Consider the following 24434-nt stretch of genomic DNA (forward strand, 5'->3'; position numbering starts at 1 on the left):
GAAGATAAACAGATAACACACAGATGGTCCTCACTTCGTCATGCCACCCAAATTTCTCTTCTGTTCTTTTTTCTCCCCCAAATGGGATAACTTCAAGCCCGAGTTCACAAATGTCTCTCTGTCTCTGGATACCTGCAGTGTTTGATAGTAGCCATGAGCCACAGGTGGCCACATAAATTAAATAAAATAAGCAAGTTAAAAACTGAGTTCCTCAGTCCATTTGCTACATGTAGTAGTAGACACTGACAGCACAAATATGGAACACGCTCACCACCATAAATACTTCTGCTCTAGAGAAAGATAGGAGGCACCATCAGTCCTGTCCCCTGAAAGCAGTACTCATGCATCTTTTCTGATTTACTGTATATCTGTGTCATCACAAAGCTACACAATTAAGTTTAAGAAACTATCTATTATTAACATTGAAATTATTTGGCAACATTTACTTTATCAGACATTTCGTTCAGTCTGCCAACATTCCCTGATCAAAATCATTGGCAAGATTCCGTGGATTTTTTTTCTTTACATGACATCCTTCCAAGTAGCTAGAAGTAGAGACCTTAATATATGCAATTCTTTTAATCAAAGAAAATACAAGGCATAGCTTTTGTTTTCTTTACCTAAAAGTTTCATCTAACGTCATGCATTATAACATTTCATCTAACATCATGCATTGTATCCAAATGCATCAAACAATTGCTGTATTTAATTTCCATAATATTATATCACTGGTAATCTGGCAACACTTAAGCCATTGAGTCAGCAACTAATAAAATTTAGACATGATCATTTTACCATAAATATTGGAAGAGTTCTCCCATAATCTCTTTTGCTAAAGTAAAGTGAGTTATAATATCTGTTAAAACATTCCTTCATCAGATCCTTACTTATCACTTACTATATGCCTCATAATGTATTTGACGTGCCCTCAAAGTTCTTGCAATGCAATTACACTCAAATTACTAAAATTAAAAAGTGGTATTGTTGCTCTTGGAGTTCCCATAGAATGAAGGTAACTGCCTAAATTCAAATATCTGCTCACTTTCTCCAAAAACCACACAGTTCCAAAAAGGGAGCAAATAAAACCATTCATCACCCATGCCTACAGCATAACTGGGAGACAGAGATTGCGACAAATTTCTATTTATATGTAAGTAGGGTAGAAGCGTCCAAAGCTGAAGAACCACTCCAAGGCTGAGGCCAGAGCAAAAACAGAGAGGAGAGTGGGACACAAAAGCAACTGAAATCACCAAGATGTAACATCACTCTTAGAAGAAGAAAGTTCCAGCAGGCCTGGAAAAATGCCAGAAAGAGATAAGACCTGCTGGATCAGAGCACTGACTGGCTCTTGGAGAACTGAAGGGAAGGGGCAGAAAAATGCACAGGACCTGACGTAGCAGTCCTGTAAAAGGTATGGCTTCTGGGGGCAAGGGAGGGCACTTGGACCCCGGGGGGCATGGCATCCCTTGGAGGCCAGGTGGTAAAGGGAAAGTAGCAGCAAGTGTTGAAACTAAGCAGCCAAAGAGAATCAGGACCAGAAGACACACCAACTTGCTTCTTCATAGAGAAAAACTGTACTCTCTGTCCAACCGAATACGGCATTCTCAAACTAGAAATCTCAGGAAACCACTCAAATCTCTCACCTGTACACAGGGAATCAAGATAACACAAAATAACTTTAAGCCTGTAACAATCCAGAGAATGCAGTCCTCATGAGCCTTCCTTTAGGAATCTACTAGAGGCTGAGCTTCATCCAGCCAGATAGGAGTTGAGAAACTTCAGCAAAACGACCTTTGGTGAGCACTGAAGATATTTAATGTCTATATTTAATTGCAGATTTAGGACTACGATAAAGATGGGAGAAAAGATGAAAGAATAGTTTGTACTTGTTATATATTCTGCCAGAATTTTAAAATATAACTAAAGAAATGGGAAGAGAAAAAAAAAAGGGAAAAAAGGAAACGCATTTACTAACTACTGGATAGTAAAAAAATAATATCCTTTTAAGCTGACAAATCAGTTAGTAGAAGTCTAAAAAAGGAGTTACAGAGACTAAGGTAATAAAGGCAAATATTAGGAAAAAAATACAAATTTTCCTAAACCAAATGAAATACTCTGTCTACTCCAGACCCTGGGGGAAAAAAAGGCAAGGAAACCGACTACATGGTGAAATGTAGTAACTATAACAATATATAAAGTAAATATAAAAAAATAATGAGTTGATTATTGATGTGACCCAACATGTTAGTCATATTAATATATGTAAATGAACTTAATTTACTCATTAAAGAAATTTTCATATTGACTCACAAAGTAAAGCCCACCTCTGTGGCTACATACTATTGACACACTTAAAGAAGTTCAAGAATGTTAAAAATAAAGAGTTGGACAAAGTTTTATCAGGCAAATATAAATACTAAAAATGCAGGGTGCCCTGGAATCCTTGCAACCCTGCCGCCATGTCTCAGACTGAGTATGACCACGCTGGTGAGGATATTAAACACCCCAAGATCAAGTCAACAGGTGATGAGATGCCATTCCCCTACAGCTGCTACAAACAAGCAACTGCGGAGGACACAAACAGTGTGGCCTGGGCTGTCGGATCTCAAAGGCAAGGCCAAGTAAGATGCCTGGAATCAGCTAGAAAGGACTTCTAAGGAAGATGCCATGAAAACTTACATCAACAAAGTAGAAGAGCTAAAGAACAAATATGGAATATAAGGGACTGGATTTGGCCACCAGTAGGACAGTTCATTTAAGCTAATACAATGCCTTGTTTTTCTAATACTGTGGATGACAGGAAATAATGAAAATAACCAGTTAACCTAGATCCTGAAGACTGTACTGGATATGGCTCTAACATAGGATACCTGAAATGGTTATTGGCCTTTGCTGAGTAGTTTTTATCTGTAGATCTAAGGTGCAATTGTTGCAACAAATTTTTTAAAAATTTAATAAAAATAAATAAATGTAGGGTGGACATCTTGATATTGGACAAGATATAAATCATCATAAAAAGCATTAAATGAAACAAGGAAGGACATGTTAAAATGATAAAGGTCATACTTCATAACAAAGATATTTTTAAATAGCCATGAACACCACCACCACATCTATAAAACAGAAAGTCCAGGAAGTGCCAGGAGAGACAGTCAAAAACAAAATAATAATATAAGACTTTAACGTATCAATCACAGTCCAAGAAAATCAAATGGACAAAAACCAAGGAAGTACGTAAAACATTTTTCACACCATGAATAAGGGTGATCTTATGACTCTATATTGATTATAACTCTATATTGAATTTTACCACCAATGATAGTTTACATACCTTCTTCTCAAAGGCGTATGGAGTATTCACATTAATTAATCACATATATCATGGAAATTCTCATTTTCATACTATAGAAATAATTCAAATAACATTCTCTGGTTAGAGCATAACATTAATATAAATTAGACAGTAAAAACAGAATACATGGGATATGATTAAAGCTGTGACTAAAGAGGAATTCATAGCCTTAAACACTTACATCAATAAAAATAAAAGAATAAAAAGAAATGAATTAAAGTCCCAACCCGAAGTCCTTGGGAAAAACAAACACACAAACATTGTAAAGCACAAGAAAGGAAATAGCAAAAAATAAAGCAGAAATTAATTATGTTAATTATAAGAAATTAATTAATAAGTTAAAATGTTGGTTCTTAGAAGTGAAAATCACTTGGTAACTTATTTAGGGAGAAAAAGGGTAAGGGAGCATAATATACACAATAAGAAATAATCACTGAAAGAGAAGTAGCTAAAACACTAAAGACATTATTTTGTACAGTTCTATGCAAATAATGCAGAAATGAAAGAGTAATTTCCCAGTAAGTTTAGTTGATCAAAATTGATCCCATTAAATAAATGGCTTCACAAGAGAATTCTCAAACCTGCAAATTCTACCTATAACCTTACCAGATTATAAAATAATCTTATTATGCTTAAATTATTCCAGAACACAGAAAAATAAACTTTTTTTTATAACGCAGGTAGAACATTGCTAATTAAATCTAACGAAGATGATACCAGAAAAGCCCAGTTGAATTCCTTACCACCACAGGCATAAGACCTTAGACCTTGTTCTTTCCCAGCCCCAAGGCTTGGGAAGGGATTAGTAATGGCGAGTCCAAAGGTCAGCTGCCCACAAGCACTGCTGGGGATACCTGGCCCAGGTGTCAGTGCTGCAGGCACAGGGTCAGCCTGGCACTGCAAATTCCAAAGGAAGTGAAGGGAGAAGATTTTTGATTTTTTGTGGGGTTTTTTTAATGTTTTATTTAATTTTGAGAGAGAGAGAGAGAGAGACTGAGCATGAGCAGGGGTGGGGCAAGAGAGAAAGAGACACAGAATCCGAAGCAGACTCGGGGCTGTGCGCTGTCAGCACAGAGTCCAATGAAAGGCTTGAATCCTGGAACTGTGAGATCATGACCAGAGCCAAAGTCAGATGCTTAACTGACTGAGCCACTCAGGCTCCCCAAGGGAGAAGTTTTTATTTTAACCTCCTACAACCAGTCTGAGCTGCCTCCTGCCCTAGGGCACTGCTAACATTACACATGGGTTCAAACTGCCCCCCATCCCTCAACTCACAGGTTTCTCATGGCTTCCTCCATTTTTCTCTCCCTTGTTCTTCTGGGTGGATTTGAGAAGGAGGAGAAGAGCCAGCAGTCCTACTAAGTCTACCTCTTGGGCGAACTGAGCTCCAGCAGAGAAAGGACATTTGATGGGTTTGACTAAAACTCAGAATTCTTGAAAGGACGTGCTGGACGGGAAAACTAAAAAGTTATTTCAAAATTACAAAGGCAGCAAACGATTTGGTTTGGGCTTTAAACTAGATTTGATAGATCCCTGAATGTTTTCCAGCAAAGAAAGACTTAAAAAATAGTGTTCTAGAAAGATCAATCTGGTGGTAATCATTTAGGGGGATGTTGCAGTATCTAGAGTCCTTTCCTAGTCAAAGTACAGTTCCTAAGCCAATAGCATCAGCCTCACCGGCATCGCCAGGAACTTGTTATAATGCAGATTCCCAGAACTATGGAGTCAGAGTCCTCGTTTTAATAAAATCTTCAGGAAATTTATGTGTATATTAAAGAATGAGAGGCAGTGCCTTAGGTATCATAAAATACCATCTGAAAAAAGGAGACGTGGATGCAGGAAAAATCGCATTTCAAAGAAATGGGTAAGGTTAGAGAAGACAATAATGTTTCAAGATTGGACCGCAGGGAGTATATGAAACCTGGCCCCAAGAACAAATTCATAATAATGGTGACTATAGTTAATGGCTCACCACTGCATCACTACCTATTTTCAAAATAATTTAAATTGTTAAATCATAGTAATATTTCAATTTGGAGAAAGATCAATAGAAATCCTGCTATTATTCTTTTGACTCTCGAGGATTTTACATGGCTTATGTTTTTAATGAAACTATCCATCTGATTTTCCATTTTCTTTCTTACAGTGTGGTAGATTTAGAGTCTTCCCCCAAAGTTCCCTTTGTCACTAACCTGGGCATTTTTCCAAGCCCAAAGATAGTAGTGAAAATTATAGGCTCTTCCTACATACTTTTCTTTTTTAAGCAACTAGAACTGGGTTCCATATTAGCAAGCCTCAATCTTTCCCTATTTGTAGAGGTGGTTTTTTTTAAACATCTTTTTTTAAGCACCTTCACAGTCTTGATCAAAACACAAAAGCCTTCTTCAAAGGAAGCTAAATTCATTAGTGTGCAATTTAGGAAGTTGGTTTATATAGTTTAAATAATTTCTTACTAAATATGCAGGCAGCTTTGCAAATATCATAAGAGAAGGATAGAAATGTGAAACTATCTTAAATAGTCACCTGCTGAAAAAGCTACTCATTAGTACAGAATGTTGTCAATTAGTTAATATAACATACATAATATAGAAGTAACCATATAGAAATAGGAATCAGAATCATAAGAGTTGAGTCCCTCTGTGTAACACAAATACACCACATTACCCTCAGCATGTTTTACCTCCATGTTAAAGTTAAAATTAAGAAAATACAACCTGGCTCACTCTCTACAACAACAGAAAACTTACCTACAGACATGTTTCATAATTAAATATAAGATTACAAACTAAACAGTAATAGAAAAAAGTTTTTAGCAGTATCTCAGCATTTTTAGTACTCCTTGGAAAACAGAAAAATATATTTCTTATAACCTAATAATTTTTAGGTTTCAATAATTACATAGTCTCTTCCTTTGGTATCTTAATCTTGTTCTTAAAATGTCTTCTTTTTCTCTGAAACTTGCTATTACTTCCACACTCCTCTCAAGCCTACCATAGCTGCATCTGTTTTTGTTTCATTCTGTGTTCATAACCTACAACAAACATATTATCATATATCTCTCTGATTAAAATTTTAATTTCCAATATTTCAAGTCAAAAAACTCAAAAATAGGTGCACGGAGGGCGGTCAAGGACTCTGTTGGTATCTGTAATTCTTCTACACAATTAATTTGATCAGTTGTCTAAACAAAGTAGGTATGCAAGGATACATAGTCTTTTCTCCCTGAGAAGCTGACAGGTACAAACTCCTTTATCGCTTGCTTATAATTTTTTCTCAAAAGCGTATCCATGCACATTCCATTGGGATATACGCCTCAGAGCAATTATGAAGACTCTACATGGAAGAGCTCACTTTCCCTTATGCGATTGTTCAGACTTTAAATTGCTTTTTGTCTATGTTAATGTCTTTACTTCACAGAATTCTTTGCTGTACAGTATTGAAGAGATAGACACTATCAACTCAAACATTTGTTATTAGAACTGCAGTATTTTTACAGAATGATTGTGACTATTCAGGAGATAATTTTGAATAGAGCTGTTACCAGAATAGATTTTGCTCCCTGATTATGCAAAATAATTAACTTCATCATATGAAAATCTCAGTGGATTCCAGAAGTTTTAATTGGTCAAGGCAAAGGAAAAATAAACAAGGCAGCATATTCTGGATAGGAGTCCTGGGACTTGCCAGTAGGATAATTAATGTTGAATTAAACAGAAAGCAAAAGAAATGCTATTGAAATCAAACTGGGCGAATAAGAGAAATGATTCCAAGTGTACATTTATGCTGACATATGTTTTGATCTTAGAGAATGAGCCAATTATGATCAGGTCATTTTTTATGGTCAATGATGTAGATATTTCATAAATAAATAACTTCTTATCAATCTCAATGGAATGGAGCTAAACAGAAGCCAATTTCACTCTCCACTATTATCCCAAGTGAAGCATTAATCACTACAACTCTGTGCTTATCATGAAATTGCATGTATTTACCCCCTATATTCAAACATCCTAAAATGTTCCCTTTAAGTTTCATTTCCTTGGCTCATTTTAAAGATTTTGTTTCTGTAAAGAAGATGATGGGGGTGTTAATTGTTTTTATTTGGTTTGTTCTTATTCATGTTTCCTACAAAATTGCTTTGTGAAAATTGTCTGAGACTTAGTACTTTCTAAGGGGAAACTGTTCCGTTATGCCCTACTTGTTTTTATAGGGCAGAAATGAAATCTGAAAAAAATTTCAATTCTAGCAAATGTAATATCCCTTCACATTCTTTTTAGCACATTAAAACAATTACATTAAAATAAATTCCATTGAAATCTTAAAAGATCAGATATCTGCCTATCATTTAAACCATTCCACACAGCAGAAAAAGATAGAAAGTTTCTCTAATCTATCTTATGAAGATACGATAATCTGAAGTGTAAAATCATGATAAAAATAGTTTGCAAATGTGAAGATCAATGTCTCTTATAAATATGGGTGCAAAATTATAAATGAAACAGTAAAAAGTGAACTCAACAGTCTGTTAAAAGACTAATATGATGACAAAGTAGGCTTTCTGTTAGAAATAAAAATATTCTTTATAATTGGAATATATCATATATACAAATATAAGCAAAAAAGCATATGACCTTCAGATAAGCAATGATTAAAAAAAAGTAACCCCAGTACTGACAAGAATGCAGCAAAATAGATGCTATTTACATCAAAGCTGGGAATCTAAATTACCACAAACATTTAGAAGGAAATAAAATATTATCTATTAAAATGAAAACATCACATACTTTTGACCCAGGAATCCTATTTTATTTTTAATAAAGCTAACCAAGAAAATCATTGTAGTGGTATTTCTATAGTGATGTTTGCTGTAGTAATATTTATAGTGATAAAAATAACTGAAGAGTCAGCTCTCTGACACTGCTCAGTCAGAACAGATACCAGCCATCCAGCTATAAACATCTGTTGGAAACTGAGAAATATCAGCCCTGCTTAACATTTAAATATGCTGAATCATTATATCTTTAAAGGGGTTCAAATATTTTACCTGAAAATCTTACGCTAGATGAAATCCAATATCCCACTAATGAATTTACTTTTGACAAAGGATTTGGTTGTCACTAAGAGCCTAGCTGCTAATGGATACAGCATCAAAATATTTACTTGACAGGAAACAATACTAACGGTAGAATTTAACTGATTTACAAAACAAACTGTTTTCACACACAGAACAAGAAATATATATATACATACATATATATATCTACTCCAGAGATACTTATTAAATGCCCCCTACTTCCCAGATACTCCATTACATTCTGAAGATGTTGCAAAACAAATTTGATGCTGGCTTTCAAGGAGCTCATGATCATGAGCAAGACAGAAATCAATCAAATAAACAAACAGGTGAGTATGTACACAATTAGAAATTGTGAACAGGAAGTAATGAAACAAATTAATGAAGGGGAAGGTTCATTCTATAGATTGGGAAGTCAGGAGTGTCCACTCGGTAAAAATGACATTTCATCTATTAGGGTTGAGAAGTCAGTCTTATAAAAGTAGGGAACAAGTCCTCCAGGCAAGTCAAGAAGTCTTATTTATTTATGAGACTGGCTTGTTTTTTTTAAATGAATCACAATGTCTAATTTGTTCTTCATTAAAGCTCAATATTTACTTATTGAATCCAACCATAGATGCATGTTATTCTGTCTCTCTTAGCAAAGGGCTATGTGTTGAATTTTGGTACAATGAAGCACATGAGAAACAGTAAAATATTTTGAAAGCAAGTGCCACATATTTATTTGCAACTAACACACCAATTATAAAAGACGGAAGGCATACATACAAAAATTGACATAATTAAACATATATACAATCAACCCTTTATAGAGTGTGTCTTAATGGTTCCTATCTCTTCTTTCCCCCATGTCCATAATAGTCACAGTTCAAAACCTCCCCCTCCATATCATCTGTAACTACATGGAATGATTCCCATCTGGGAGAGAGACTTGTGAGGGGTCATAGAGGTCTGAATCAGAATGAGTGAGGATCCTGTGCAGTTTGAAAAGTATTCCCCAGTTCTAGGTAGTGCATCCTTTTTCCCTTCCCTATGGAAGAATAAGTAAGGTTTTATGATCACTGTCACAGAACTCAGCTCAACAAGTAGAACATTTGGGCACCTGGGTAGCTTGGTCAGTTAAGCGGCCAACTCTTGGTTTTGGCTCAGGTCATGATCTCACCGTTTTGGATGTTTGAGCCCTGGGTCTGTGCTGGTAGCACATGCTGGGACCTGCACGGGCCTTGCTGGATGACACAGTCACAGTAAGGAAATGGCAGACGTGCATGGCTCCTGCCATGAGAGGTGGAAACTGGCATCTCTTTCTGCTACTACTGCTCATGTGAAATTAAGCCTGTTGCTGTTGATTAGGCCTCACAATGTTCCAAGTCAGACCAATATTTCCCACACAGATACCTTGTGGGAAGACGCATATTCCCACCTCTATAAAGAGGAATTTAAACAAAGCACTGCAGATGTTTGTCGAAAGGCTCTTCTATTGAGCTTCACAAACTTAAGACATGGATAATAAAGGGGGTTAAAGAACACAAGAGTAATATTAACTCTGGTCCGGACATAAAGAGCCTAATTTAGGAATAAGAAGCAAACAAGAGCCAGGCATAAAGTACTGCGCATACATATGCTAATTGGTGCCCATTGTGAGGATGGGTAAGAGTAGTTACAACTTAAACTCATATGCAAAGGCGGGCACATCTAGGGCACCTATTACTAACCATCGCGAATACATTCTTCCTCTTGTGAGCCAAATAGAATGCCTCCTAGCCTTGTTTATGCCTGAATCTTAGCATTACTATTATAAACCAATGTGTTTGCTATCTGCTTCTCACTGAAAGCATCCTGCTATCTTCTTAGTTGTAAGATTTACTACCAGTTCAAACAAATATTACACTCTGTGAGAATATCCTGTTATCCTATGATGTGTAAACTACCTCATTGTGATTAGAGTAGTTCTGCAAAAATGCCTCTGTAAAACCTGTTTCTGCACCCTTTTCAAAGCATCTTTATCACTGAGAATTATATTTGTAAAAATTCCACTTTTTGATATCATGTTAACACTTAAATCTATAAATAAAGGCACAAAACCTGGCAAGAGAGAGATGCCAGACTGGTGACCAACCAGGAAAGAAAGAAACCCCGGGCTCTCTCACCTCCAATTTTCGCCAATTTTCCGCGGATGCCTTCACCTCCTTCAGGGGACCTTGGACCAGCTGGGGCTGGACTCCGGCAAGCACAGAGCCTGCTTGGGAGTCTCTGTCTCCCTCTCTCTGCCCCTCACCTCACTCCATCTCTGTCTCTCTCAAATAAATAAACTTTAAGATAATGACAAAAAACAAGTAGAGCATTCATTTTGTACATTCTACATACTTAACACTGTACCCCAGGTCTGTGGGGAATCCAAAAGCATGTTTTGTTTTGTTTTGTTTTGTTTTGTTTTTGTTTTATTTGTGTAAGAGAGAGTGTGTGCATGTGCTTGTGAGCGGGGAGAGTCAGAAGGAGAGGGAGAGAGTGTCTTAAATAGGCTCCATGCTCAGAGACTGTGAGCTCATGTCTTGAGCCGAAATCAAGAGCTGGATGCTTAACCAACTAAGCCACCCAGGCATCCCCCACAGAATGTGTATTCTAAACTCACTACAAGACATTTCCATGGATCACTGGAACCTGGCCTTCTAGTTACATTATTCAAGTGTTACCTTTCCTCTCACACCTACTGTTAACTAAGCTCTCTTGACCACATCTTCCTTTTCTGTATCTTCTCCCTCGGCATTTATAACCACAGTCCTGGACACTGCTTCCCTAGCTCATCTTCCTCTTATTACCCTAGAAATAGCTTTCCCCAAATTTTCATAATTGGTCATTTAATGTGGGGCATCTCATACCCACTTAAAGTCTACCATCAAGCTCAGATGGGTCCCAAATCCTTAACTGTGGCTGGGATCTCTCTCCATACTCCCCATTCTGATCTCCTACACTCTGCTGACGTGACTTGGATGTCTTACAGACAGCTCATGATAAACCCAGACACTTTCACTTTGCCCTAGATCTGTTCTTCCTTCATTTCCTGTACTCACAATGACTCCTTAAACCATTCAGGATTTTAGAGGTGATCTTAGTCTCTTCCTTCCTGTTCACCTACCATATCCAATTGATCACAAGATCCTGGCAGTTTTGCCCTCTTAATATCCCTCCATTCTTCTCCTTCTCTCCTTGATTAGACTCTTAGATCTTGCCTGGAGAAATTCAATAGTAATTTTTAAACTAGTCTCTGCCTTCCCTTTCATTATCTCCTCAAACCATCCAATGTATCCTCCATAATTCTATCAAAGGGGTTGTATTAGAATATCAAAGTACAGTATCAAGTTAAATGAAGTGTTTAATGACAATACTAAGAAAATAAAAAATTCAGGAAAGAGAAAAATATACCCATTTTCCTTCTCATGAACTCCCGCTGAAAGCATCAGTTTTCTAAGAAACAATGTCACCTGAAATATCTCACTTGTGAACTCAACAGAAATTGTAACCAAAAACTCCTCATCATTAGGACTGGCTAATCGCTTCTCAGCCTTTTGGCTAAGATCAAGTGTAGTATCATTAGGATTGGCTATTTATAAGGGCAAAGGAAGTAAAGAAGAGAAAAATGTATCAAGTAATTTACAGGAAATCATGCAGGTATATTTCAGGATTAGTCTCCCCACTAATGCTCTCACAGGGGTCCTGAAAAAAATGAAACACAAAACAGAAAAATTGGAATAGTGACATAGAGTGGCAAGAACAGGTTCTGGGAATGGAAATCAGGATTCCACATACCTAGATACAGGGGTGTTCCCCCAAAGATGCCCCTCAGGTAATTTACTGCTAACTCCATGATTGTCCTGCTGGTGTCACCCCCTGCTTCATTCGACTGAGGAAGTTCCTGTTGACTATCTCTTCTATGCCCTGCTGTGAGCACTGGAGGGTACGAAAAGGAATCTAAAACATAGCCCCTGTCCTTGGGAGTCTACATTCTAATTGCAGAGTTAACACATTAAGGTAAACATCCATGAAAATATACCAAAATGAGAAGCTACAAAAATAAATGGTAACATAAAGCAGGCAAGCACAGTAAGATGGACAGAGATGGAGTAGGCTGGGTCCAGAGGCGGGTCCTGTTGAAATGGGACCCATATTGGTGGTGTTGCTAAAAGATTTTGTGATATACACACATTTGTGTGTGCGGCATATTAGAAGCATCCCCACCCTAGAAGGTGATAATGGAGGCCAGAAAAAAATGCATCAAAAATTTATTTTAAAAGTAAACCCTTCAGGAAGGGCTCTGTAAGTGATAAATTTAATTTTTCAAGGCCCCAAAAACTTCTTAACCATGAAGAATAACAGCTTGGTCAAATTCTGTGCTGAAGGACTGGTGAGTCACATGGAATCATTTCTTCTACTCTTTGAAGATCAGTCAGGGGACAGTGGGTTTCACTGCACAGAGCTGAGGATTTTCCACACCCACAGGGTCCTTCAGCTACAGCTCACCATTGTGTGCTGCTGGACATTCAATCTTAAAAGAAGTAAAACACTACCCTCTAGTGTCCAATGAGCAAAACTGTAAAAATTTAGCATGTTTCTTCATGTTTTTCAACAGCAGCCAAGGCCTAGGCTGAGAGCAATATTCAGTATTCAGGTGTTAAATGGGTTTGTAAAGAAAAGGACTAGAGCACCTTGATAGAATAAAAGTAAGCCCTTCAAGAAGTCAAATTCTGAATCAGAGCAGATTAAAGTGTTTCACATGGGGCCTAATATTCTAATTACCACCATGACTCTGCATTTATTCAAATTTTTCCTCTAAGGAATTCAAAATTTGACTTAACATCCAGAAACCTTGATTGCTGGTCCAATCCTTACCATCTAGTGAAAGCTCATTCATTTAAACTAACTGTTTAGTAGGGCACTGGTCAGAATCCACCTCTTCTTGCCCCTAGCCACATGTGTTCTTTTCCTGCTCTGAATTCCAATAAAACTTGGTTCTACGTTCGTTCAGGTCTTGATTCCTGTTTGCAAGTAATATTTTTAGTTCCTTTATGGCCCCTAAAATGGGCATGGTGTGTAAACATTAATAAATGTTTGAATCAATAAATGAATGAATGGGAAGCAGATAATGAATAGCCAGATGGATATGTGATAGGTGATAAAATAATCACCCTTATTTAAAGGAGAGAAAAAAATACTATTCATTGTGCAATTACAAATACACCCACAAAGCTCAATGCACTGGCTCTGAGGCCACATTATACAACTAATAAAGAATATCAGGAAGGCGCCTGAGTGGCTCAGTCAATTAACCGGTTGACTTAGGCTCAGGTCATGATCTCACTGCTCATGAGTTCGAGCCCTGTGTAAGGCTCTGTGCTGACAGCTCCAAGCCTGGAGCCTGCTTTAGATTCTGTGTCTCTCCCTTTCTCTGCCCCTCCCCCACTCATGCTCTGTCTCTCTCTCTTTCTCTGTCTCTCTCAAAAAGAAATAAACATTAAAAAAATTATTTTTTAAGAATCAGGAAGGGAAGAATGGCTCCAAGTCAAGCCTGGGAGCTACTACTGTACTCTGCTGACATCAGAAAGGGAGACTGTACCCCTGCCTACTCCTTGTGTGGGCCTTATAAGGATTACACAGACATGTGAGCACAAGGAAGGAGAGAATAAAAGGCGAGAAAGTTGGAAGGCGTTCCTCACCCCACTAGCCTCAGAAAACACTGTTCAGTGGACCAGAGAACTAAACACACAAGTCAATGCTTCCTTGGAGCCTGTAGGTACCATAGAATCAGTCAAAACTTGAGTTTCTGGTTCTGGTTCAGTCACTATTTCTGGTTCTGGAGCTCTGTGAGTGGTGGCTGGGAATGGTCGGGTGATAGTGGTGGTTGAAATGTAATAACGCAATAATATGAGATGACTACCTGGTTCAGATTCTTGAAATGCTCTTTGCTTTCTCTTGAAGGAGCGAGCTAAAAAAGTGTAAACATATGCTGTAGGTATACTTGTCCAGAGACTTCTCTGGACCAGCTCCCCTGGTCTCCTCCAGAGCAAGCTGCTCAAAGCTTTCTGCTCTTTGTTCTCATGCCTTTAAACTATGGACCTCAACTCTGTTTTCTGAAGAGCTTTTTACAGGTAACTTGACTCAGTCATAACATGAAAGACTTCAGGACAATTTTTCGTATCTCCCTTCCTTCCAGGACGATAACTGTGAATAAAAAACTCACTGTGGTGCTCTTTGGATACAGTGACAACTAGATGAAAGGTCTACATTTCAGCCAGGGTTCCATTTCCCTAGAGACTTATCAGAATTATAGAGAGAGCTAAGTGGCTAGATTCTTCCAGAGAATGGTGTTCTATTCTAACAAAACTGCTATCAAGGAATTTTGCTTGTCCTTATTCTAACTTTAACAAATTTGTAACTCAATTTCCATCACAAATCAGAAGGAAGCTGGGGGTAAACTGGAGGAGTTATTTTTTAAAGGGTATATAGTTTCCGTTTTGTAAGATGTAGAGTTCTGGAGATGGATGGTGGTCATGATCGTACAATAATATGAATGTTCTTAATTCCACTGACCACATAAATAGTTAAGAGGCTAAGTTTTATGTTATATGTATTTTACCACAATTTAAAAAATTGGGGAAAAATATTATTCTGGTGCCATATCACTCATTCTGGGACAGGTGTGTGTCTTTCCTTCCCAAAGCAATGTTTTCTTATTATAATACAAAGTACTCATCTACTCAAACACCCCATTCACACTGCATAAACCTGGTTCTTATATCAAATATGCTCATTCCAGTGGTGGACGATAGTTTCAGCTAATTCCACCTGGTGCAGACTGAAGGCTGGCTTACCAAACCTTCAGATAACAAAAGAGCAGCAGAGTCTTAAATAACCTAGCTGGTGATCACTTGCCCACCTGGTGTTTATATTTACTCACCTCACTGACTAGCCATCTGTCTTTTATCTAATGAACCTCAGCCTTGTTAATCCACCTTGCAGCAAATATGTTCACAGCCGCGTCTCATCAAAAGGTGCTCCAATTTTAACATGGCAGTTTGGATTTGTACAGAGCAGTGGGAGTCCAGACCTATGCTTCCAAGCCACTCTATTATATTGCCTCCATGAAACAGAAAAATACTCTTTAAAATATAATTTCTATTATCAACAATATATTAATATTAATTACAATGATATATTACAAAGATTTGATAATCACTAAATCGTTTTAAAAAGAAAAATCTAAATCATTTACTTCATAAAGACAAAAATGTGTATATCAAATTTAGAAAGCTAACAGAAACAATGAACAGTAAATCAACTCCTTTAAAAGAAAAAGAGTGTGTGGGTGGGTAGTTTAGAAAGAAAACTTGGGAAATTCTTTGAGAACTAAAAGGATAGAGGATGTGGGTGAAGATAATAAAGAAGTTAAGAGCTTTGCTAAACTGTGGTACGTCCATACTTGGGAATACCACTCAGCAGTAAAAGGAATGAGCTATTAATTCCCTCCACAACTCAGATGGATCTCAAGGGCATTAAGATGAGTGAAATAAGCCAACCTCAAAGTCACATACTGTTTGACTCCACTTATATAACATTCTCAAATTACAAAATTATATCAGTTGAGAACAGGTTAGTGGTAGCCAGGGGCTATGGATGGTAAGGGTTCAGGGGCATGACTATGAAGAGAGGAAAGTGTTTGTGTAGGTAGAATAGCTCTGTATCTTGATGGTAGTGGTGATTACACAAATCTATACATGGATCAGAATGGCATAAAACTATGCACACACCCTGTTTTGATATTGTAAAACAGTTATGTAAGGAATAAACATTGAAAGCATATAGATGAAGTGCACAGGAAATTTCTCTGTACTATATTTGCAATACACTGTGAATCTAGAATGATTTCAAATAAAAAGTAAAAAACAAAACAAAAAAAAAACCACATGTTCACTAAATGGAAAAGATCCAATATAAATATAGAAGGAAGTAGGGAAAGAAAGTGATAGTCAAGAAGGAATAGAAAAAAAATGCTAAGACAAAGAAATATTTGTTCCTATTTTGAAAGGGCCAATCAAGCAAAATCAATATAGTATAGTTCACAGCTACAAATATCTTTGAAATATCTTTAGTTTTCAAGGATAATAAAAAGCCTCATAGGCAGAAACTACAAATAATATACAAAAGGAAAAATAGTTGGGAATTAAAATTACATGTTCTTTTCATAATACTAACTTTTAGTAGTGATAAGAGTGATCTCTATGAAAATAGTTCTTAAAATGTGAAGTTACTCAAAAGCTTGTTTAAAGTATATATTCCAGGAACTTATCTCCATAGATTTTGAGGCAGATGGCCCAAGAATCACATTATTTGAGTAACACTGGTCTACTGAATTATGCATGCAGAGAAAAACTTTTGATGATAAAATATTAACCGAGGGTCATATGGGTGGCTCAGTCAGTTAAGCATCTGACTCTTGATCTTAGCTCAAATCCTGATTTCAGAGTCATAAGTTTAAGCCTTGTGTTGGGCACTGCACTATGCGTTACGTCTACTTATAAAAAAAAAAATTTTAACTAGCCAAACGTTTGTTAGGGTGAGAAGGAATCAGAAAGTGTGAGGCCCCACTGACCCTTTTTGGGGAAAAAAGTACTCAATATCTGAAAAACTACTACAGCTGATTTACAGCTGATGAAAAGATAAATAATTAGAAAATCTCAAGAGGTGATATGGTATTAAAAAATTGGTAATGTGTAATGTACCCATTTAAATTAGCATTAAATTTTTGGAGTGCCTGAGTGGCTCATTTGGTTAAGTGGCCAACTTCGGCTCAGGTCTCATGGTTTGTGAGTTAAAGCCCTACATCAGGCTCTGTGCTGCCAGCTTAGAGCCTGGAGCCTGCTTCAGAGTCTATGTCTCTCTTTCTCTCTGTCCCTTCCCTGCTCTCACTCTGCCTCTCTCTATCTCAAAATAAACAAACGTTAAAAAAAGAAAAATAAATTAAAAATAAATTAAAATTAGCATTAAATTTTAACTGTATTTTTAACACAGCTATGTTATACAATTAATCTATCAAAAATATTTGTTGGGAAAGAACATATGCAATATGAAAAAAGAAAGCCTTAATGTCAAAGAATTTAAATAAATATTAATTAACAAATTAACACATATTAGGAGGGAGGGGAAAAGGCAAAGTAAGTATTAGGAGTCTCATGTGCTACAGGAGAATCAGTAGAAATCTTATATTTGTGTCATTGGTTTAAAATTACACATATATACACATATATATATACATGAAACTAATGCAAAATTGTAAATCAATAAAAAGTTATATATTTTTTATATTAATCTGCATGTGTATTGTTACACATATATATGATATGTGTAAAATATGTGTACATATCATATGTATTTTAACTATGCATATATTAAAGTATAAACCATAAAAGGTGGTTTTGTATGGCAAAGTAAGGTAACATTTTTATGGTAGATCATATTTTTACGGTCACTTTTTATGGTAGATGTAAGTGACTTAAAGGGAAAAAATACCATCAGATTGCATCGTAGGGGAAATCAAAATCACTGCTTATTAAAAGAAGAATACATATAAACAAATTGACAAAGAAATGTTGGAAATTAAAGGGGTTCTGAAAGTTTCTCCAGTCAAAATGAATATTAAAACATCAGAGGAACAGAGAGGTAGAAATTAGAATCAAAGAATCACATATTGTGGCAAAAAATATGAAATGGGATAGATGTATAACTATACCATCTGTAGTATTTTATAGATGTATAAAAGTTACAATGCACAATGCAAATATAATTATGAGTAATCCATATAGCAGAGAAATACATACAATATTAATTATTAAGAAAGAAAGGAAAATTTCATTTAAAATTTAATGTGACTCTAACAGATATATCAAGGACATGAAACAGAATTTCAGAAGAATTATAAAAATTGTAAGAAGAATTATAAAATATCATTCAAAGGCATGATTAAGCTTTACACTTATATAGAGAATATATACTTTTCTACAACGTCCACAGAACAAATATTAAAATTGTTATCAGTTTGGATAAAGTGGCATTTTTACTCAACCACCCCAGAGGATACATTCGTTCTAGATCTAATGTGCAACCCAGGAGGTTAAGAAGTAATCAATATTCTCCAATGCTTAACCAGGAGTTAGCCCTGATTCAGTCACTGCCTCCTAAGAGTCTCAGAGATGTACAAATAAAACCCACATCGGCCTCTCTACACACTTTACCTGATTGCCTGACGGTACTAGGCTGAGTAAAGGCTTCCAAATATGCCCCAATCCTAGTTCCTAAACCCATAAATATTACCCTCTATGGCAAAAGGGACTGGCAAATATAACAAAAGATCCTGACATGAGTTTATCAGGGATTGTCTAGGTGGGCCCTAAATGTAATCACGAGTGCTCTTATAAGGGTAAGAAGGCAGAAGGAAATTTCACCACAGAGGAGGAGAAAGCAATGTGACTGAAGAGGCAGAGATTGAAGTGGTGTGGCCATGAACCAAAGAATGCCACAGTCACCAGAAGCCAGAAGAGACTCGAAATAAATTCTACCCTAGAGCCTCCAGAAGGAGTGTAGCCCTGTTGACACCTTGATTTCAGTCCACTGATAATGATTTCAGATTCTTGGCCTCCAGAACTGTGCATAAATACATGTGTGTTGTTTTAAGCCATGAAGTGTGTGTTTTAAATCACCTTCCACAGGAACTAATATGCTGACATTCTCATTATGTCTACCTAGTTCCTCTCTCTGGGACTCTCAATGTATCAGCAATGGTACCATTATTTTCGTTGTCACCCAATTACCATAAATTTCTCTTCATCTTACGTCTTTATCCAGAATGGTGGAGAGGGAGGAGAGAGCCAATTTTTATCTCATCTCCCTTTGGGGGAAATAAATTAAAGAATATCTCCAAAGAGACGTACAACTACATACCCTTATAAAGTAACATTGCCTCGGTCTGTATTCCTGTCCTCTCCCAAAGAAACTGCTAAAAATGAAGAATGCATCTTAGCAACTTACAGGCAATGGAGATAAGAGATGTCAGAAGAACACAATTACTAAGCCAAATATTTAAAAAAGAGTTCTGAGGCAAATGGGTGGCTCATTTGGTTAAGTGTCTGACTTGAGTTCAGCTCAGGTCATGATCTCATGGTTCATGGGATTGAGCCCCACATCAGGCCCTGTGCCTGCTCTCTCTGCCCCTCCCCCACTTGCTTGCATGCACGCACACATGTGCACACACCCTCAAAATAAATAAACATTAAAAATTTTTTAAAAGAGTTCTGTACATCTTGTTCTCTTAACAAAACTTTAAGTTGCTAATATATTTTCCACCATAATTTTGTTTTTCATTAATACACTTGGTGGAAAATCAAAATCATTTGATAGATGTAGAAGCTACAATAAAGCCAATTGTTCTAAGAACCATGCAGTTCCTCATTAAAGATTTCCCTCACCTTGAGTTACAGGGGCCCTGTCAGGAGGCTCAACATGGCAGCTTCAATGAAAAAGTGGATTCTGTGTGTCAGTCAATATTGGACCTGGAGGGATATAAAACAAACATTTCTTTTGATGCCAACATCCACTGTGGGAATAAGTTTGGGCCAGTTCAGTTAATGTATCCATGCGCATGTTTTTCTTTCTCAATTGTTTAAAACCCTTTCAATGCTCTTGAGCAAATAGAAAGTAAACACTATAGATTAGTCATAGTCTAGCTAGAAAAACAGAAACCATCTCCAGTGTTCACAGAAGGAATGGAAAGCACAGGTGGCCCATGGAGAATGGAGAGGCTAAGAAATACACAGGGAACTGTAAAATAACCCTGCACATTGGCAATAGCAGGAAGTCTTTATCATCCTTAAGCTGGAGGTATAATGGGAAAGCAGGCAATTACTTGAACCAAGAGGATAGGACACCCTTACGGAAACTAGGTGTGTTGGGATCCAGTGAGGCTGGAGCCACAGAGGAAATAAAGTCACTAAAGAAAGCCATCCTAGGCTGAGAGGACAAGAGAGGGTCTTGATTTCCCCCTCTCCCTTCCCTTGCCCTCCAGTCTCCCCAAAATGGCTTGATCCTGCAGCTACTAAGCCTGTCAGGGTCAGTCTGCAAGGGACCATCTGCACCCTTATAATACAGGGCAGAGCAGGAGAGGAACAAAGGACAGATCTGAGGGCTATCAGACCCAGGATCAGATCACCCTTTGATAAAATAATTTTATAGCGTTATAATGTGAAATATCCCTTCATTCAACCTTTCCATTTAACACAGAAGAGAGAGGTCCAGAGAGATTAAACCATTTACCTAAATGCACACACACAGCAAGCTTTTAAGTCCCAGCACACAGCATGCTTTTATTAGGATCTACTATTTATTGCGAAACCATTCTTTGTTTAATTTAAGCCACATTATGAAGTGCATGGCAGCTGGGCCCATTTCACATTCATTCCCAGTGTATGATTCAGTATTTAGTGCCTAGAAAACACTTGAGAAAATATGCATTGGACTAATACAAACTGAGAGAGAAAATGTAGCCCCTAATTGATTTAAAGTAGCTTTAAATAACTTGCGATCAAATATGGGTCACTGAACATGTTAAAGAAAGGACACCTGCTAAAACTAGGTCTCTTAAGTGTTTTAAAGGAAAGCGCACATTCTCATTGGCCTGTGATGGTTTTCGCTCTCTACCATCCAAACAGCGGTGATGATATGATCTTTTAACCATTGTACCATTCTTTAATTTGAAATAATTGATAAAAATGGCTATACGGGTTATACAGAACAGAGATATACAAATACAAAGCTAATGAATATTTATGTGGGCATGTGTGGGAGGCGTTGCCTAGAGCATTTCCTCCACAGTCATGACTATGGAGCAGAAAAGGAAACACTGGAAAAAAATATATCTAAAGAGGGATATTTAAACAGTATGGTGGGCAGCTGGGGGAGCGATGACTAATACTGCTGCTAGTAATGGCTTAGAAACAAAAGATACAAGTTGGTAGAGATCCTCTGTTTTCTTCTGTTACCATTCCTCTAGCCAGTGCTAGAAGGGAGGGAGAGAGGGAAAGAGGGATGGAAGGGGAGAATCAAGGAAGGGTAGTCATTAGAGAGAATGCAAGAGGAAAACCCACATCTTGCCTTTAGCATATACTTGTTTTAAAGCTCATTTAGAAGGCAACGTAAGTGGAATTGATAAAAACTCCAACAGTGCTTAAAATCTGACTACTAGTTCATTTCCCTTAGCCATAGAAACTTAACATGCATTAATAACATATGATCGAAGTCAAAGAAAATACAGTTCAAAGTTTTGGGGAAAATAAACTATCAGTTACTTTGAACTAAAGAGAACCTGGAAGATAAAGAGAGAAAGGCTAAATAAATAGGAAGGGTTTCTTTAGAAATTTGTAATTATTGGGTAATATTTTTCAGGAAGCTCCCTCGGGATGAAAGAAAGCTCTGATCCCTAGTCCGTAGCCATGCAACCAATAGCTGCCGGTTTAGGGGTGAGTGGAACAGAAATCAAATTAATAGAAGGAAGAAAAAGAAGGAGAGAGAGAAACAATTCTGTTTCAACAACACTACGCAAGGCAAAATTCCATTAAAACTTGTTGAGAGAAGCCACTTTGAGGAAAGATGTGATGGTAGGTTTGAACATTCTACAAAGAATCCAAGAAAAAAGACTGTTTTTTTTAACTTATGGTTATTTTTCTAAGTGTATAAAATGAAATTTTAAGTAGTTTACATGTTAAGAAAGTTGTTTTCAACAATTTATGTCAGTGGATTTGTGTCAGAAGAATATAGATAATGGGATTAAACAAAAGGAAGTTAATATTACACCTAAAGTTCAGTACAAGAGGTGAATAACTGAAGGCAATTTCAGTTACATCAGAAAGGCTTTCCCGTTCTTTTCTTATGAATAAGAAAATAACTGTATCATCCTATACACAGGCATATAAACTAAAAAAAAAAAAAATCAGGAGAAAACATTCAAAATTTGCCTAAATTAGAATAATTTTTTAAAAGAAGCATCTTCATATTTCATTTGAGTGCCAGCCAAAAAAATGGCATTTCTTAGAAGGCAATATTAAAATTTTAAATTGTAGAAGTCTATATTAGAAAGACACATCATCATCTATGTAGTACTGTTGCTCAAAATATTTTGTCTAAATGTAATATTTAAGAAATAATCTGACAAATCCAAATTCAGAATAATCTGTAAAAAAAGAAAAAGAGTAACCTGAACTACTCTTTGTTAATAGAAAAACATGAGGTAGAGAAACTGACCCCCTTTCTGTCCCCTTGCGTCCATATGGTAGGACTGAAGTTCTTCTGCCCTTTAGTTGGGTGGGGCTAGTCCTTGCCAATCAGTGATGAGAAGTAACAAGCCCTTCTCCACTAGAATATGTCATGGTTGAGAAATCCACCAGTCTTCTGTCTTCTCCACAATAGCCTTGAAATTCCCTAGAAGTAGCTGCCCTATCACATTAGTTCCTGATTAGTTCTAATATATCAGTCTGAGCAACTAGAAGAAAGATTTATTATATATGATTAATTATTATATTAATAACACATATATTATTGTATTATTTCTTCAAAAGGAAAAGGAAAAGTTCTATTTTGTAGAAGGTATTGATCTCTTTGTCAATCAAATAAAAATGAATTATTCATTAGAATTTAATCTGATGGGTGCCTGGATGGCTCAATTGGTGAAGCATCTGACTCTTGATTTTTGTTCAGATCATGATTTCCTGGTTCAAGGGATCAAGCCCTGAACAAAGCAGAGCCTGCTTAAGATTCTCTCTCTGTCTCTCTCTCTGACACTCCTCACACCCTTCCTCTCTATCTCAAAATAAAAATATAAATATTTAAAATATAATAAAAAAGACTTTAATCTTAAGGAATCCAAGAACTAGAAACTAATGGACAACATGTGACTAAAGAATAAATTAACTGAGCTTTACTTACACCAAGAACTATGTGATTTTAGCAAGCTCTTTCAAATGCTTTGATTTTTTTTTTCATGTGTGGATAAGATTATTTCAGGACAACCAGGGCTAAAAGAAAAGGACTTGCCAGTCCTTTTTCCTAAAGTGCAAAATTACCATGTTACTTGGATTATTTATTTATACTCCCACCTTGTTTCAAAAAATATTTAAAGTAGATTCCATATTATTATTTTATTAACACTTCAAAAATCCCTTAGTAAATACATGATTATAGTTTTCCCCTAAAATAGAGTATTTTAAGCATATTGTAGAATTTGACTCATGACTTTTATACATACTGAAGTGAATATCTCTTCTCTAGAATCCCATAATACTTAGAAAGCATAACAAAAAAGAAAGAGGAAGATCATATTTAGAGAAAGTAGGTATGTTCCTGACTTCTGACATGACAAATTTTCTGATGTTCTTCCCCAAATATCAAAAAATAAAACTGCATTAACTCAAATATAAAATATTCAATCTCTTTGAATTAAGGATTATGATTTGGTTATATGTATTTTACATTTATAGAGTATGTGTAAATGACCTTTTTCACCAACTAGTATAAAATATTTAATATTTGTTGTGGTTTTAGTCTTCCAATGTATATGTACATGACCAAAAATATAAAAATATCACTAACCTTACACTATAATTAAATATCAAAGGTGACTAACTTTAGCCAAATAAATTTTAACAACCTAACTTTAACTCTCCAAAAACTGGGTAAATATTTGAGAATTATTCCTTTTATAAAATACAATTTTATAGGTTGTTATTAACTCAAAACCTTTTATATTTATGGATTTTCAGAGGTCTTCATAAATATTAAATCATAAATTCTTGTGGATTTCCGAATTGTTGAATGTTTCCTTTCATGAGATATTTTGTAAATTTTTCACCAAAAAAAATTGTATTGGACAGAGCATGGGCTTCAGAATTAGCTTGGCTTACCAGTAATGGGGTTCAG

At 36.3% G+C, this 24434-nt stretch overlaps 1 pseudogene; it reads left to right on the top strand.

Moving 5' to 3' along the window:
- Positions 1–2459: 2459 nt before the first annotated feature.
- Positions 2460–2721, top strand: LOC115286486 (annotated as a pseudogene).
- The last annotated feature ends 21713 nt before the right edge of the window (positions 2722–24434 follow it).

Source organism: Suricata suricatta, chromosome 3 (assembly GCF_006229205.1).
Source record: "Suricata suricatta isolate VVHF042 chromosome 3, meerkat_22Aug2017_6uvM2_HiC, whole genome shotgun sequence".
NCBI classification, from domain to species: Eukaryota; Metazoa; Chordata; class Mammalia; order Carnivora; family Herpestidae; genus Suricata; species Suricata suricatta.